Genomic DNA, 18,518 nt, shown 5'->3' with positions numbered 1-18,518 from the left:
GCACTGCCAAGGCCAACATTTACTGCTCACTAATTGTCCCAAGGTGGTTAGTGGGCCAACTACTGCAGCTTGCTGGGCCATTTCAGAGGGTAGTTAGGAGTCAAAAAAAAAGTAGTCTGTTAAGGACAACACATGTTGCTCCCTATTTGTGCACCCACCATAACTGTAAACTAGCTTTTTATTCCATATTGGAATGCCAATTTTGATTCCTTAGCCATGATGGGATTTGAACTCTAATCTCCAGGTCATTAGTTGCAGCTCTGGATTAATGGTCCAAAAACCACCACCTACCATACTCTTCAGTTGCTAGTACATGCATGCATTCTATGAAGTGGATCATTGGTGTAGATATTGCACTTATTTCAGAGCAAACCTCCCCACCCCCCCAACGACTTCACTGCTGGCAGAGAGCCTTCAGCTTAAAACCAATGGCCCCAAAACAGTCACAAGAAATAAAATTGCGATGATCTCCAATCTTCTTATCCTGGAAGTGGGAATAACCAACCACAAAATGAACTCTGCATTGGACTTTGATTTGGCTACAGTAGTTGTGACCAGGCGTGCTGTTATTTCACATTTTCTTCAAAAAAAAAAATCAGGTTTCCCTTGGCAGTACAATGGAGGTAGACACTGAATTAGAGGGCCTGGGATTGTCACTGCAGATTTTTGCTTCCAACGCCTGAGAATTGTAGGTGAAGACAGGCAGCAATCCTACAAATTTCTGGACTGTAAAAATGGTATAAACAAAATCAAAGCAAGTTGAATAGTCCAAATCAAGGAAGACAAATGCACAGATTGAACCCAAAACTCTTGAGTTATGAGAAAAATTATTTTGTTTTTCCAGTTCAGCCCTTTGCTCCAACAAACAAAAAATGTTGCCGCTCAACATCTAGAAATACAATTTCTAATCGATTTCTCAAGTTGCTACAGTAAGAATTTGCTCAGTTTGATAGGAAAAGATACAGTACACAGTTGTCACATTGGGGTAGTTTTGTTAAGTGGATCCAAACACAAAACATCGGAAACCAATTTTATCCTTTTGCTCCTACTCATGCTTATAACCAGGGAAGTAAAAAGACGAGTTAAAATGTCAGTAGTACGAGAAAAGCATTTGGGCTCAGTGGCTGTCTATTCAATCCCAAATTGCCAAGTTGAAGCCTAGCAGTGGACAAAGAAAAAGACCAACATATCACCCAATATAATAGCAAAATACTGTGGATGCTGGAATCTGAAATGAAAACAAAGTGCTGGAAAATCTCAGCAAGACAGACAGCAACTGTGGAGAATAAAGCCAACGTTGCAGGGCTCTGAAGAGTCATCTAGACTAAATGTTGGCTCCATTCTTTCCCCACAGATGCCGTCAGACCTGCAAACATATTACCCAAGCTGGATGAATGTGGCAAGGCAAGTTCAAACTGGCTTTTAAATAACACTCAAGGGGGAGGAATTGAGCAAACAAAAATGCATGACTTGTTCTGTTGTATGCATGCAAACCAATTATTTCTATAAACTGTTATTCAAAATCCAGGAAACCTGACTGTTCAGTGTTAATTGAAGAGCAGAGAGCAGGATTAAGTCAAGTTCAGCAGGGTTAGTTTGGAAGGTTGCAGTCAAAAATACAAACACAGGGCAAATTAATTTTTTTTAGAAAATCCAAGTCTTGGCTCAAGAGACCCAAGGGAGACTCAGCATAAATTGCACTGATCTACTGGAGTTAGGAAAGTTTGTGCTATTCATTATCTTGTCTAGCCTTGATATAAAAGATTTTGGTAATAAAATGCAAAGCAAAAATAGGCATTGGCTTATCTGAGATCAAGAGCTAAAGTTGGGTAAAGACACCCAAAATGTTACAAATGAGAGATGGGATGAAAAAAAAAATTGTATTCTGCAGTGCTTTTGAAGTTAAAAACTACACAACTGGATTGGGTGGGCAGGGAAAAAAATTTATGAAAGCTTCCTCAACGACCAAAAGCATGAACAGGGTAGTGTATATTACACCCATTAGACCTTAGGACAAGTCTGCAATGTTGGCAGGAGAGTAGACAAAGATCAGGTCGGACATGATCTTATTACATAACAGAAGGCTCGAGGGGTTGAATGGTCTACTCCAGCTCACATTGCTAAAATATTCTGCTTGCAAAAGATTTCTTGGATCCTTACTGTGAGCTACTGCATGTACAACATTTCTGGTACAAGTTACATCAAAGAATTAGTTTGAAAAACCAAACAAGTGACAGTCAGTTTGCATTTCCTGTTGAACTGAAGCCAGTCACCAAATGACCAGCAGTTACGTGGTCTTCATTAACAGTAGCAGCAGGAATTGCTGACTGCTCACAACAAACCAGAAAGCTTTTTGTCATAGTCTGGAAGACATCCAAAAGATAATGCACTGCAGTATGATTAGATGATGCAAGACAAAACCCATCTGTGGCAGTAACCTAATTGTATTATGCTTAGTCCAAATCATTTAGTATGAAGCATGGCTTGGACAAAATACTCACCTCTCATTTAAGTTTTAGTAGTAATGTTTATTTATCATTGATTCTACACCCTGACATTTTATTGCATGCATTCAATGTTTTGGTTCAATACAACCTTACACCTTTAACCCTTTGAGACCTGCAGTAGCACTATTCAAATGCTATAGCATTAGGTCATTTAGTTGCCAACTGTTAATAACCCAGAATAGTCATCCAAAATATCCAGGAGTCAAGGCTCCCAATACCAGAGATTAAAATTGCAAAAAAGCAGGACTCCCAATGCTGTTAGGAAAACATTTTCATGTCATTGCTGACTTCAGGGTCTTGAATCAGACTTGCCATAAAGTCCATTCAGCCAACCCAAAAAAGTTTACATCAACCAATCTCCATTCACTGTCTACAGTCTACAATGCAAATCAAAAGAATGTCTTTGATCTTTACTTAATCCTCAAATATTTGGCATTAGCATCTAAGCAAACTGACTGAATGCAAAATGAATGGATTGCCATGTAGGAGATGCCCAAAACCATTTATTATCCCCCACCACAGCATCAGAAGTCAGAATCAGCCAACATTCTGGCACATAAGATGGCATCCCTAAATGATCAATATTCAGGGTCTTGACACTGTGTTCTAGTACCTACATCAAATCAAGGTACTTCATAATGAACCAGCCCAAGTACAGAATGGTATGGCCTGAGATTATCTGTCACAACTGCACCATGAGCAAATTACAGACTATCTCCTAAACTGTGGAGATTGATGAGAAGAAGTGACTACAGAGGAGAAATCATTGACCTCCATTTGCTTTTAGCAAGGATGTTAGGTGATTAATTGATAAAGCTCCCTCCAAAATACCTGCTAATCATTGAACACTCCTTTCCACAAAACTGCATCTTAAAACCAAAAGCCAGAATTGTAACACCTCTTCCATCTCTACTCTCTAACCCCTCAGTCTGTACAACTGTCAGTTCTGGTCAGTGCCTCACGGATTAATTCTTGGAATAGAGGGGTGATTGCTTTGGTCCACAAGGGATTCAACCTTCCTAGAGAACTTGAACCATAAACATGGAAGCTGCCATGAAAATGGATTGTTCGTGAGGGTATATCCATCAGGCTTAGTGAAAAATCAAGTGGGATAGGAGACAAAATTCAGAAATACTATGCTTCCATCTCAAAAGCTCAGTTGCCAAGGGGAAACTGAAGCAGGTGACGAGATCTATAATTCTGGAGATCTTGGTGTAATATAATGTTGAGTCACCATAGTCCCTCTTGACGAGGGTCACCACACCTCAGGCAAGGGACAAGGCTGACATTAATGAACCTCAACTGGTATGGGAATTGAACACAGTAAGAAGTTTAACAACACCAGGTTAAAGTCCAACAGGTTTATTTGGTAGCAAAAGCCACACAAGCTTTCGAGGCTCTGAGCCCCTTCTTCAGGTGAGTGGGAATTCTGTTCACAAACAGAACTTATAAGACACAGACTCAATTTACATGGTTGGAATGCGAATACTTACAACTAATCCAGTCTTTAAGAAACAAAACAATGTTTCTTAAAGACTGGATTAGTTGTAAGTATTCGCATTCCAACCATGTAAATTGAGTCTGTGTCTTATAAGTTCTGTTTGTGAACAGAATTCCCACTCACCTGAAGAAGGGGCTCAGAGCCTCGAAAGCTTGTGTGGCTTTTGCTACCAAATAAACCTGTTGGACTTTAACCTGGTGTTGTTAAACTTCTTACTGTGTTTACCCCAGTCCAACGCCGGCATCTCCACATCATGGGAATTGAACCCATACTGTTGGCATTGCTCTGTCACAAACCAAGCTAAACTGACTATTGTAACATACATCACAACGAGTGTCAACTTCAATCAACTGGGAACACGTCAAAGTATTTGCAGTTGAGTAAAACAGTGGAACAGAATCCCTACAGTACAGGAGTGGCCATTCAGCCCATTGAGTCTGTACTGACCACAGTCCCACCCAGACTCTACACATTTACACTGTAATCCCCCTGACACTAGGATCAACTTAGCATGGCCAATCTAAGCTACACATCTTTGGACTGTGGGAGGAAACTGGAGCACCGGGAGGAAACCCATGCAGACACAGGGAGAACATGCAAACTAGTGTCTAAGGCTGGAATTGAACCTGGGTCCCTGGCACAGAGGCAACAATGCTACCCTTTAAATGAATGTTTGCGCCTTGTTTCGAACCAGAGACCTGTCACGTGGTAGGCAAATGTGATAACCACTACACTACAGAAACAAGTGACAAATATTACTGAAACTAACTTTAATTCAGATTAATTGAATTTAAATTTCACTGGCTGTCATGGTGGGATTTGAACCCAGATTAGCCTGGGCCTGTCTTACTGTGACATTACTACTATGCCACCATTCCCCCCCTAAATCTTATTTATTAGTGTCACAAGTAGGTTTACATTAACACTGCAAAGTTACTGTGCAAATCCCCCAGTTGCCACACTCTGGAGCCTGTTCAGGTACACATGGAAAATTTAGCATGGCCAATGTACCTTCCCATGTCTTCAACTGTGGGAAGAAACCAGAGCACCTGATGAAAACCCACAGACATTGTGAGAACATGCAAACTCCAATGACCCAAGCTGGGAATCAAACCCAGGTCCCTGGTGCTGAGGCAGCAGTGCTAACCACTGGAAAGAATTAAACAATTAGTACGAGCAAAAGAATGGTTACCATGGAAAAGCACAAGGAGAGACAATTTACAAGGAGAGGGGAGTGAGAGTTTGATCAAGCTTTTCCTGTATGCCAAATATGCAGGAGTTTAACAGCATCTGTTAAAATATGAACATTTTCAACAGATTTGAATTTTGAAGTTGAAGTGCAAATGGTTTTAGGCAATCAATTGCAGCTTAATTTGCAGTTTCATTTGAGGTTAGGTGGTAGGAAAAAATTCAAAATATCGATCCGAAGACATACAGGTAGAGATGTTATGGTGATATATTCACTGGGTTTAAAATCAAAGAAATTATCACATCACAATGTAGAAATGTGATTGAAAATTCAGCACAAACCGAACAGGTTTGCATGCAGTAACTGCATCTGATAATATTGGTCAATAAACCAGAGGAGGGAATGGAGATTTGTAGCCAAGGGAAGAATTGCTCTCTACCCCATCAACTGCTGCACAGACCACACCAAGTGAGAGAAACACTGGGGAAATATCATAGCACCAAGTAGCAAGGAGACACAAAATAATAGGTGGGATAAAATGAGACTGATGGTGAAGGATGGGCAAATGAATTTCAATGCAGACAAAGTAGTGTCCATCCACTTGGGACGTGAAAGTACAAGCTGAAAGGCCAGAAATAGTGGAGGCCCAAAGAGATCCAGCTGTTAATCACAAATCAAAACCACAAATGCCCTGGGTAGACCACACCTGGAATACCGAGCAGTTCTGGCCATTACAAATAGGAAGCATTTATGACCTTTGAGGGTGTGCAGCATACATTTACCAGAATGACACCTGCACTTGAGATTATGCAAACCATGGAAACATGCTTGGAATTTTAGAAGGTTAACAGGTGCTTTGTTCAAACTTCAGGATATTGAGAACCATTCCCCCCTGCCTCACTGACTGGGGGGAATCTAGGACTAGTCTAAAAGTTGTTAGGACTGAACCAATGTGACTTGAAAAACATGCAAACTACAATTAATGCTGGATGAATTGTTAATGTTAAGAGATTGATAAAGCAAAACTATTATTAAGGGTTACAGGACACAAGGTAGTCATGAAGAGTGGTCAAATCATCTACAATCTCAAATTAATGAAGGAACATTCTCAATGGGTTAAGTAGCCTATTTGTCATTTTCCTCCAGTAGCCATTAGCATAGCTAGATAGGAGAGCAGACATGCTTTCACACTTGCATGGTATCAAATACCAAATGATAAGTAAACCTCAAGGTCAATTCCAGTGTAAATCCTACTGCTAATTCACCCTCCCCAAAAGGCTGTCAAGTGCCAACCAAATCAAGTTGCAGGAAATAAATTGAAAAGTCATTAGAAACAGGACAGTGTCACAAGTAGACTTGCATTAATACTGCAAAGAAATTAGTGAAAATCCCCCAATTGCTGAACTCTGGTGCCTGTTCAGGTACACCAAGGGAGAATTTAGCATGGCCAGTGCATCTAACCAGCATGTCTTTTGGACTGTGGGAGGAAACCCGAGCACCCAGAGGAAACCCACGCAGATACAGGGAGATTGTGCAGACTCTGCAAAGAGTGTCCTGAGGCTGGATTTAGGCAGCAGTGCTCACCACTGTGCTGCCCCCTTAGCTTGTGAAAGATTGGCATACATAGTTCAAGGGAGAACAAGATTGCAACAGGTGACATGCTTAAAGTGTTGGTGCACAGTGAGGAACCAATAATTCGAGAGATTCCTGTGTTAGTCTAAAAACATCCAATATTTAATCTGGGAGGCATGAGGAGTATGTTTATTCTAAAAAATTCTCAAAAACAGCAGCATTTGAATTTTACAAGTACACATTTTGTGATGCCCTAGGGAGAGCACAAAGGTCAAATGTCTGGGAACAACACACACATGCCACAACTCTTAACGAAACAGGAAACAAATGCAGCCATATTTTGTAAATTTGTTTTTGGGGTCTAGGCTTCAACCCAGAATTCAGATCAGACCAAAGGCCGATGAAGTGGAATCAGCCAGTTTCACTCCAAATCCTATTGCATTGCAACATGGAGGAGCTCATGGGAAATGGAAAGGAAATGAAAACACAGGAAGACCACATTGGAGAACGGGGTGGTTACAACTCATGTAATCAAAATTAAATCAAGTTAGCATCATTAGATTTGCTTTCCTTCTGGATTATTTCAGTTCCTATTATTCACTAGTCCATTTGTCTGGGATGGTACATGCAAAAATTTGATGTGGTTTATTGCTCCAATTTTCTGGAGCACTTGTTGCTCAATATCTGCTGCAGTGATTTTAAATACCTATTAGACATTTGTATCTAAAATTATTGGGCCTAGGATTCCCAACACTTCTCATAACGGAGATGCAGAGAATATAATGTTGATAGTCAATCTGCCAGCACCAGAACCATACTGCACTTCTGGGTATACCCGTACCTTGTGTAGATCTCACCAAGGCATTGACACAGCCAGTCGAGCACAACTCTGCAAGATGATGAAAGTTGGTCATCACCAAGGTTCCTCAATCACATTCATGACAACATGCATTGCACAGCTCAATGGTTCCACTGCCAATGGTTTCAGAGTGAAGAATAAAGTGGAATGGGGCTATGCTCCAGCTCCCCCCCCCCTCCATCCCAGTGCTCCATGACATTGTCACTAGTGACTACATGACTTGCATGCAGCCTAACAATGGCATCTGTTGCCTAGCTACTGGTCAATGCCAAAAACACTCATGCAGCACTTTCAGCCATCAGTAAAGACGCGTTATATTGAGGCATCCCTTACAAAGTGATAAAGGCAAAATACTCCAGATGCTGGTATCTGAAACAAGAATGCTGGAAAATCTCAGGTCTGACAGCATCCAAGGAGAGAATACAGCCAATGTAGAGTCTGAATGACCTTTCAGAGCTCTGACTGATGCAGTCAGATCTGTTGAGATTTTCCAGCATTTTTCTGTTTTTCCTTCTGAAGTGCATTTGTTTGCTGCATGTTAAATATCTTTGAGATGGCTGGCAGAAGGATCCCCAATAGCTCAGCAAGATCAAGCAGAAAAGCAAAGGTGACATGCTCAAAGTAGTGACAACTTCAATCTGCTATTTTAGCTAGTCTTCCGGTCATGCTGATGCCCACAAGTGTTGGAGGACAATTTGCCAGCTGATTTTGGACTTTTGTCCCCTCCAAGTGACCCTTCACTCTTATGTGTTTGCTTGAATTGAGACCTGGGTTTCCCTGTGACTGAGTTTAGTAGCTTATGAGATTTAAACTTTTAACCCTTTCAACTGCAAGATGACATGGACATTTTTGCTTTTAACCAAATTACATGGACAATTTACCGACCCAAGATGAAGTCCAGTGAATCAGATGGCCTCCATTTCCACAACTAATCCATCTCTCCAGAACGTCATTAAAATGTAAATGTCGCAGATAGTGTATCCTGCCCTTGAAAATGCATTCTGGGTATGAAACCACTTATGAATTGACAGCTCCATTCATCTGGATATTCCAAAAGTCATATTCAACAGCCCCCTGCCACAGACATTACCTGCAAGCTCAACCTCAATGAGAAACCAGTTTATCACAAACGTGAGAGAATGGCCATTCATGTCCATTGTGTAGCAATGGCTCCCAATATTATATATGCATGGATCATGTGGTCACATTAATGGCAACATTACTCCAGGAACAGGCCAGAGAAAAGCCAGTCTGGAGACCCAACAGGACAAGCACCAGAACCATATTCAATACCAAACAGTCTTCCCAGGCAGTGGGCGGAGGGAATTTGTCTTCATCTGCAAGACCCCTCTATACACAAGCTCAGCTAAAGCCTCATAGGAAAAAGGTCCATCATCAATAAGCCACAGAGGCCTGCAACACATACCTTGAAGATGCATTCAAACACAAGTGCATGGGTCATTTGTATAACAAATGGAGGTAGTGTAGATTTTTCCATCAAGTTTACAGTCCAGATGGTGTGAATTAAAGTTTGTCTTTGGATTTAAACTGGTGTCTATCCTTTAAAGTGACTAGAGTTTTAAAAGTCCCTTTAAAACATGCACCTTGGTTGTTTGCAACAGAACGCAAGTTGGGGGGGGGGGGGGGGAGAAAGAGAGGAAAGAGAGAGAGAGAGAGAGAGAGAGGTGAGAGAGAAAGACTTGCCCCACCATCTGTTAACAAAAACACTCCACTGAAAGACCTCAAAAGGAGAAAGAGATGGAGGGGGATCCACGCCATTAGGGAATTTCTCCCTCTGGATACATCAAGGGAGCTCAGCCTCCCAAAACACAAAAAAAGGAGACAAAATGGCTTCCTCCACTTGGGAAATCCATATCTAAAACTGGAATGAGACACTGAGGCAGCAAGAAAGCATTGTAATTTCATTGATTTTAAAGTATATCTATTCATTATAAACACCATCCCCCTGGTGGATTACTGATCGTGAGCAGCAGGATTTGCACCACATTTGAGCTCCAAATTTGGATAACTTCACACCAAGCCTCTTTCCTATAATATAGTGGGTGTTATATGAATTTCTATAGTCAGTGAAATTGCTAGTCCTGTCCCCTCAGGCACATGCAAGAGTAATCAGAAATACTGCAGGAAAGGTTTATTCCAGTTACAGAAACTACAGGCAAGACAAATTTGTTGAACTCCAAGTGTACACTTGCAGCAAAGCTTTACTCAATTCAGTAATAGTACTACTCGAACATTCAGAACGTTGCTTTCATATCCTATGATACAGTAATAAACAGTTAAAGATACTGAATTAATTGTCAAGCATCAACTAGTACAGTAACTAATTATAGACTGGGAGAACATTTCTAAAAAGTGTACAGGAGAACTTTTTAATCCAGGCCCAAGGAGAAAGGAAACAGTGCCAAATTTTGTTCTGGGAAAAAGTCAAATAGGAAAGTTTGTGAAAAATAATAAACAGAATAAAATAATGGGTTAAAAGTTATACAGAGGGTCAGAAAGGGAAAACAACTAAAAGCCAATTTAGTGATCCGAGCCAGGATTTTTCACAAATTGGGCAGGATTCTCCAGTCTCTTCTGTGGCAGAACCCATTGAAAGTGAGAACAGTGGCATTCCAGCCAAAACCCCATTCACTGAAAATTCCAGCCACGATTAAGAATGGGAGATTTCAGCCTATAAATGGAAATGAAGATATGCCAGGAAAATGGGCAACAGTGGAGCTTCAAGATAGGGACAGTTTGGTTTGGTTACAAACTGAGCAGTTTTCCATAAAGAGGAAAGACAGGATACCCAAAGCTAAATAGAAAAAAGGTCATGTTTAAATGTCAGATACAGAAGAGGCTGGGGGGAGAAATTTTTTTTAAAAAATGTTACAAGGCTGAGAAAAGATTAGTAGGCAACATTTAAAAAGTAGGAAAGAATGGCAGAATATAGGACCAAAGAAACAGAAATCCAAGCTACTGAATGGGCAGCATTGCTGCCTCCATGCCAGGGACACGAGTTCAAATTCCCAGACGTAGTGACTGTCTGAGACAGTCTGCATGTCCTCTGTCTGCATGGGTTTCCTCTGGATGCTCCGGTTCCTCAGAGTTCAAAGATCATAGAAGAATCATAGAAACCCTACAGTACAGAAAGAGGCCATTTGGCCCATCAAGTCTGCACCGACCACAATCCCACCCAGGCCCTACCCCCATATCCCTACATATTTTGCCCACTAATCTACACATCCCAGGACACCAAGGGGCAATTTTTTAGCATGGCCAATCAACCTAACCCGCAGATCTTTGGACTGTGGGAGGAAACCGGAGCACCCGGAGGAAACCCACGCAGACACGAGGAGAATGTGCAAACTCCACACAGATAGTGACCCAAGCCGGGAATCGAACCCAGGTCCCTGGAGCTGTGAAGCAGCAATGCTAACCACTGTGCTACCGTGCCACCCTTATGCGCAAGTTAGGTGGCTTAGCCATGTTAAATTGTCCCAGTATCCCAAGATATGTAGGCTACAGGGAGGGAATGCATGGGATTACAGGGAAAGGGTGGGCTTCGCTAAGAAGCTCTGTTAGAGTGTCAATGCAGACTTGATGGGACAAATGTCCTTATGACCCAGCCAGAAACTACAAGGTGTTTTATGAAGGTAGCCTAGACCCTAAGTTTTCACATTTGATTTTGGCATTAGGGTGAGCATATTCCAATTTGAAGTTGGCATTGGAGCGAGGCAACTTCTTGCAAGCTGTGCCAGGAAATACCTTCTAATTCTATCTTCTACTCTTGTTCCATGCTTCTAAAACTTCATTCTAATTCTTAAACTCTAACAATGTTTTAATGCAATTTTAGGGATTTGGCACCTTTTTCCTTTGGGAAAAATATAAGTCTGAGGTCAAGTACCAACCGACTCAAGAAAAGCTTCTTCCCTGCTGCTGTCAGACTTTTAAATGGACTTACCTTGCATTAAGTTCATCTTTCTCTACACCCTAGCTGTGACTGTAACACTACATTCTGCACTCCTTTTCTCTGAACAGGATGTTTTGTCTGTATAGTGCGCAAGAAACAATCCTTTTCACTCAATAGATGTGACAATAAATCAAATCAAGGTGTCTCACTCCAGGTATGATTCAAGTGACCCACTAGGAAGCTAACAAAAAATTTAACAGTTAAAAGATTTATCTCAGCTTCTACTGAAGAAACATACAGTACAAACTTAACAGCTAGCTATCTATGATGCTTCAAGTCAAACATCTCACAAACATACATCCCTTCCTAGACCTAGCACAAAAAGTAAACTCGTGATGCTGGGTTTTCCACTTTAAACACCAGCTGTGCATTGGTCCTCTGAGGCTTCCCAATCTTGGCACTTTCCAAAAAGCCTCTGAAGAGAAAAGAAAAGTGCCTGCTTCCAGCAGCTTCTAACAGCAACACTCAGCAGGATTTCCAACCAGAGAGGGGGAAAGTTTTGTTGCTGCCCTCCACCTACTACTGAAAAGTGAAACTAAAAAAGACTGACAGGTCAGATGCCTGGGGACAGCTTTTTTAACCAAAGTCCATCATGCTCCACCCAGCAATTCCAAAAGGATCACAAAACCCTAGGACACCATTTTTAACCTGGACTAATGGTGTCCATTATATTGCTTCAGTAACAATTAGGAGGACACCAGTTACTGACATTAGTGCTGACAAATTCCAAGACATGCTCGAAACATCCTGCGAAGGAACAGGAACAATACATTTCTTAAAAGCACAGTATCACACCCTCCTTCTGAGAGTCTACTAATGAAACATTCTGTATTAGTCTAAACAATAGGGGATGCTGACAACAGGGTGAAGAGTAGAGATTTGGGTAGGAGGAAATCAGAATGTTGATTAGGCCAACGTGTCCCTGTCCAGATGGGATGAGTCTTAGGTTACTGGGAAAGCTAGGGTGGAGCCAGAAATTCCAACACAGGAGTGATGCCATTGGGACTAGGACTGCAAATATTACAATCCATCTAATATCAGTGGTGGAAAAACTCTTAGAAACCATCACGGATAAAGTTATTCACTGGAGGAGCCTGGGTTAACAAGTGGCAGTCAGCATGGATTTGTTAAAGGCACATGCTTGATGAAGCAGATTGTATTCTTTGAAGAAAGATTTGATTTAGAGCAATATATGTCAAGTATGTAACTATACAGACCTGAAAGTCTATATAAACAGAGCATCAATAATTGGCTAAAGGGATCAAAAGTCAAAACAGCTGTGGGCAAATGTTTTTGACTGAAGCACATGGAGGTTCTGTATACAAAGCCATTACTGACTTGGGAATGCAATTTCAAAGTTTACATCATTTGCAGTTTATTAAATATCAAGAGCAGCAGTCTACAGAAAGCCATAGACTGATGTGGGCAGGAACATGGCAGATGCAATTTAATGCAGATAAATGCAATGACATTGAGTTGCACCCAGTGTTCCTCTCTCAATCTACACAGCACCATTTTAAAGGGATGTAATGGCAGATAGATGCGAGGGATGGGAGTGCATATTCACATATCCAAAAAAAATGGTAGGGCAAGTCAAGGGAATTGAAAAGTGTACAGAATACTTGGTTTCATAAAAGAGGAGCACCGACTAAAAAAGGAAGCCATGGGAAACCCTTGGAAAAAAGACTAATTGGTTAGGCCTCAACTCAAGGTGCACAATTCCAGGCACCACACATGAAGGAGACAACACTGATGTTCACCAGAACAAGAGCCAAAAATATGATTGCACAAGATGAGACTTTACTTGGAACAAGAGGTCAGAGGGGGCAATAGAGCACGAGGAGAGTGTTTTCTGACAGAGCAGTAACTGGGAAATCATAGCTCACAGACAAGGGACGAGGGTGAACATCTTCAGGGGAAAAGAACAACCCAAAAGGGTGACAGAATTTTTCAAAAGACAATTGGGTGTGTATCAGAACAGCATTGACTGATCCGGGGCAGAGGGTGGGGATGTAAGCTGTGGGAAGAAAGTGGACAGCTTTTTACAAAGTGCCAGCACAAGCACAACAGGCTTTTAGTTTAAGATTGTGAATTGATCTATTACATTTCATAACGTGGAATGTTCTGCCTAATCTCACAAAAAAGCAATCTGTTTGTTACATGACTGGGCAGCTAAGTCCCAAAATGGAACCCTGGCTCAAATGATCATAACTTACTTTTAAAATGAACAGTGCTGCCAATTATTTAACATTTTTTAAAACAAATATTTGACTACAGTAAGATATTCCGTCACAACCACTTATCTTCACAAGTGTACACAGGAGCCTTCATGGGTTACTGAGAATCCTCTACTGGAGGCCTTCACTCCCACCAAAGGGCTAATTCACCCAAGAACCTACAGGTCTGCTGCAAAGACCGAAATAACTAACTTGCTTTTTACTTCATCCACAATCATAACCTCCAGGGCAAGTGTGGGAAAATAACTAACCTCAAGTTAAAAAAAAAAGTGCTGCTGGGATAATTTAAATTGGGAGAACCACAAAAACCACTTGATCAGATGATAAAGACAAATTCTACTTGTGGCAACTGGACAATATACAATACACTTCCACAATGAAAGTATTGCTACATTTCGTTGAAACCCTACAGTGCAGGCCATTTGGCCCGTCAATTTTGCACTGAATCCCACCCCAGGCCCTATCCCATCAACCCCACTAATCCCTCTAACCTACACATCCCAGGACACCAAGGGACAGTTTTGCATGGCCAACCAACCTAACCTGCACATCTTTGGACTGTGGGAGGAAACCCACACAGACGCTGGAGAATGTGCAAACTTTGCATAGACAGTGACCCAAGCCAGGAATCGAACCCAGGTCCCTGGAGTGGGGAGGCAGCAGTGCTAACCACTGTGCCACCATGCCACCCATTGGACTACTTTTGAATATAGCGACCAGTTAATGCAGCGAGGCCCAGCTTCAATTGCAGGAAAAGGGATAGCAGGGCAGTTGGTGACAAAATGATATCCAATTATGGACAAGGTGAGAATGCCAAAACCAGCATTCCAGTGAACAATGTGGTAGAATTGGGCAAATGGTGCCCTAGTCCCACTTGAACAATTCCAAACAGCAGTTTGGAGAGTGCAAAGAAGAAACACTCCAGTAAAGATCCAGATTAAGATTCATCTTGCCAAGTACAATGTGACCAAAGAAAAACAGTTATTGAAATAAAAGAAACCTAGATGTTGTCAATAAACTCACCACTGGTCTCAAATTTAGCAGCACTAAAAAACACCAGGGACCCAGGTTCAATTCCAGCCTTGGGTCACTGTCTGTGGGTTTCCTCTGTGCGCTCTGGTTTCCTCCCATAGTCCAAAGATGTACAGTTAGGTTGATTGGCCATGCTAAATTGACCAAGTGCCAGGGGATTTGCAGGGCAAATATTTGGGGTTGTGGGAATCGGGCCTGGGTGGGATTGTGGTTAGTGCAGACTCGATGGGTCGAATAGCCTCCTTCTGCACTGTAAGGATTCTGTAACTATGAACCCCTCTTATATTGGGACAAGGGAATTTAACCAGAAAATGCACTTCAGTCTAATGCATGCTAGAATCAAGTAGAAAATCAGGTCAATTTATTTGATACAGGTTTTAGAACATCCTTTGCATATCCTGTCATAAAAAAATTATACAAATCAAGGATGTAATGCAATTACTTTGCATTGGGCAGAGAGGAGAAACAATTTTGTAAAAGTGGGCCAGAATGGCATCAAGTTACTTAATCATGTTAGGAAATAATTAAAGAGGCATTGCAGACAAGGCATGTTTTACAGACAGTCACCCGGGGAAGAGTACAGTGTTATTTAATGTTGAAGGCTGGAGATTGCTATGCATGGAGATCAAGATTAGAGATGAGGCATAATGAGAAGAGGATAAATTACTAAAGATCAGTTATGTATGAAACCAGTACAGATCTCATTTGATTCCTGATCTTCAACAAGTATCTCATGGGAGGTTTGAGAGCAGGATCAAAGGGTTGAGGGGAAAGCAAAATTTGAAGGCATGTCTTACTTATTTTGCATGGCTTTTCATTTTCAACACTGACAGCCAATGGAAATGATTCCTATCAGTTTAGTTTGGAGTGGAGCAGGGCAGTTGAATCGAAGTTACAGCTGCTTTAAAACATTCATTATTGGGCCATGGCCATCTGTCTGCTCGTAAATGGTGATAAAACTTCAAATGCCAGAGCTACTTGGAGCTTGCACTGAAAAACTACAGGCCCCAATGCAGTCCAGCTCTGGTGGAGGGCCAAGTGAAACTGACAAGGTATGAGGTTTAGAGCATGGGGGTGGCAGTGGGAAAGTTCCAGAACAAAATAGCACGGCTACCCCAAAAGGTTGAGGGATTCCACAGCACATTGGGTATGTAATGTTATCCTGAGACAAGACATACTCCAGGAAAACAGTACAAAGGCATTGCAAGCTACTCAAATGCTGCCTTGTTCAATTCGTAATGGACAAAGTAATTTTTGTCACAAGTAGGCTTTCATTAACACTGCAATAAAGTTAGTGAAAATTCCCTAGTCACCACACTCTGGTGCCTGTTCAGGTACACAGAGGGAGAATTTAACATGGCCAATACACCTATTTGGACAGTGGGAGGAAACTAGAGCACCCAGGGGAAACCTACAGACAGAACATGCAGACTCCATGATGGGAATTGAACCAGGTCCCTGGCCCTGTGAGGCAGCAGTGCTACCCACGACTACAGTCTGACACTCTTGCACCACACAATCCTTATACAGCTGACAGAATTACTTTTGCCTGGTTCTGTTCTTGGTTTGGCTTCTCAACTCCTGTTAGAATCACAATAGTTACAGAACAAGAGGCCATTCAGCCAGTCTATGCTGGCTCTCAAACAAGCAACAAACCAATTGCCACTCCCACACCTCCATACCCCTGTAGTTACTAACGAGGTCTCCCAAGGATTCATACCATCTATAAGTGGAAGTATTTGCTCGAGTTTTCAGCTAGAAGACAAGTGGATGATCCATCTCTGCCTCCTGCAGAGGCCACGGCATCACAGATGCCAGTCTTCAGCAATTTTGATTCACTCTGCACAAGAAAAAGCTGAAGGTACTGGATACTGCAAAGGCTATGGGCCCCGACAACATTCCGCACTAGTCCTGAAGACATGTGCTCCAAAATTTGCCTCGCTCCTAGCCAACTGGGGAGACGATGGCCTAGTGGTTTTATTGATGTGGAGATTGTAACTTGATTTCTGTGTCTGTGCACTGTTGGAGAACAGAGACCACTCCATCTGACAAAGGAGCAGCAAGCTCCGAAAGCTTATGGTATTTGCTACCAAATGAACCTGTTGGACTTTAACCTGGTGTTGTGAGACTTCTTACTAGTGGTTTTATTGCCAGGCTATTTAGAATCAGCTAATGTTATGGGGATCTGGGTTCGAATCCCACCATGACAAATGGTGGAATTTGAATTCAGAAAAATCTGGAATTAGAAATTAACTGATGATCATAAAGTCATAGTTGATAGTCAGAAAAACCCATCTGGTTCACTAATGACCCTGGAGGGAAGGAAATCTGCCATCCTTGTGTTGTCTGGCCTGAGATTCCAGGGCCACAGCAATGTGGTCGACTCTCAACTGCCCTCCAAGGGCAACCTAGGGATGGGCAATAAATGCTGACTAGCCAGTGATGCATGCCCCACAAATGAATACAAAAAAATATAGTTGACCAGAAACTGAACTGGGCTAGCCATGCAAGTACCATGGCTACAACAGCTGGTCAGAGGTTAGGAATCCTGTGGCAGTAACTTGACTACTCAAAGCCTGGCCACCCACAAGGCACAAGTTAGAATATAAAAGCATACAGTTTGAACAATATTCAAGCTTGACACCATCCAGGACAAAAAAAACAGCCTGCTTTATTGACACACCATCCACTCCCTCCACACCATGATAGCTGCAGTGTACACCATCTACAAGAGGCACGACAGGAACTCACTAAGGTTCCTTTGACAGCACCTTCCAAACTCAACTGCTGTTTGAAGGACAAGGAAAGCAAACATGGAAATACCACCTAAAAATTCCCCTCCAAACCACTCATCATCCTGACTTGGAATTACATTGTGGTACAAGTATATGCATGGCAATGACTTCAGTGGTTCAAGGCAGCAGGTCACCACCACCTTCAAGGGCAACTAGAGATGAGAAATGAATGCAGGCCTAGCCAGCAAAGCCCACATCTCTTGAATGACAAGAAAGTATATGTGCTGCCTTGGTTACATGATCCAGAAAGTGGGAAATTTCCACATGAACACCAATCAACTGAGCTCCACCTCGCTCTCTTACAACACATCCACTAATTGGTCATGTGGCTAGTCAGGCCATGGTGAAACAGCAGAAACATTCCCACTTAAAAACCTCTAATTCATAGGCATCAATTCTGATCTCCATCTGGCTAATACCAGTGTTTGAACCAGTTGGTTCAAGAACATGGCATTTTTCTTTAATCCCAGCCCAGTTAACAACCTCATTGCCCATCTAGACTTAAAATAACAGGTGTTTTGGTTCATTCTACAGGATGTGCATTTATTGTCCAGCCCTAACGGCCCTCGAGGTGGTGAGCTGCCTTCTTGAACTGCTGCAGTCACTGAGGTATAGGTACACCCACAGTGCTGTTAGAGAGGAGTTCCAGGATTTAGTCCTAATGGCAGTGAAGGAACTGTGATATTTCTGATAAGAGTGACTTGGAGGGGGAACTTCCAGGTCACAGTGCTCCAAGTATCTGCTGCTCTTGCCCTTTGAGACAGGAGGGGGTTGTGGGATTGAAAGGTGCTGCTCAAGAAACCTTAGTGAATTTCTCCAGTGCATCTTGAACACAGCTACCATTGTTAGTTGG

The 18,518-nt window shown here is 42.0% G+C and overlaps 1 protein-coding gene across 3 annotated transcripts in view; it reads right to left on the bottom strand.

Annotated features, from left to right (window-relative positions):
- LOC144501630 (uncharacterized) overlaps positions 1-18,518 on the bottom strand; it is a 122,656-nt gene that overhangs the window by 26,169 nt on the left and 77,969 nt on the right. The gene's annotated exons all lie outside the window — the stretch shown is intronic.

Source organism: Mustelus asterias, chromosome 12 (assembly GCF_964213995.1).
Source record: "Mustelus asterias chromosome 12, sMusAst1.hap1.1, whole genome shotgun sequence".
NCBI lineage: Eukaryota > Metazoa > Chordata > Chondrichthyes > Carcharhiniformes > Triakidae > Mustelus > Mustelus asterias.
Note: the sequence above shows the minus strand (reverse complement) of the source record. Positions and strands in the feature narration are given on the sequence as shown.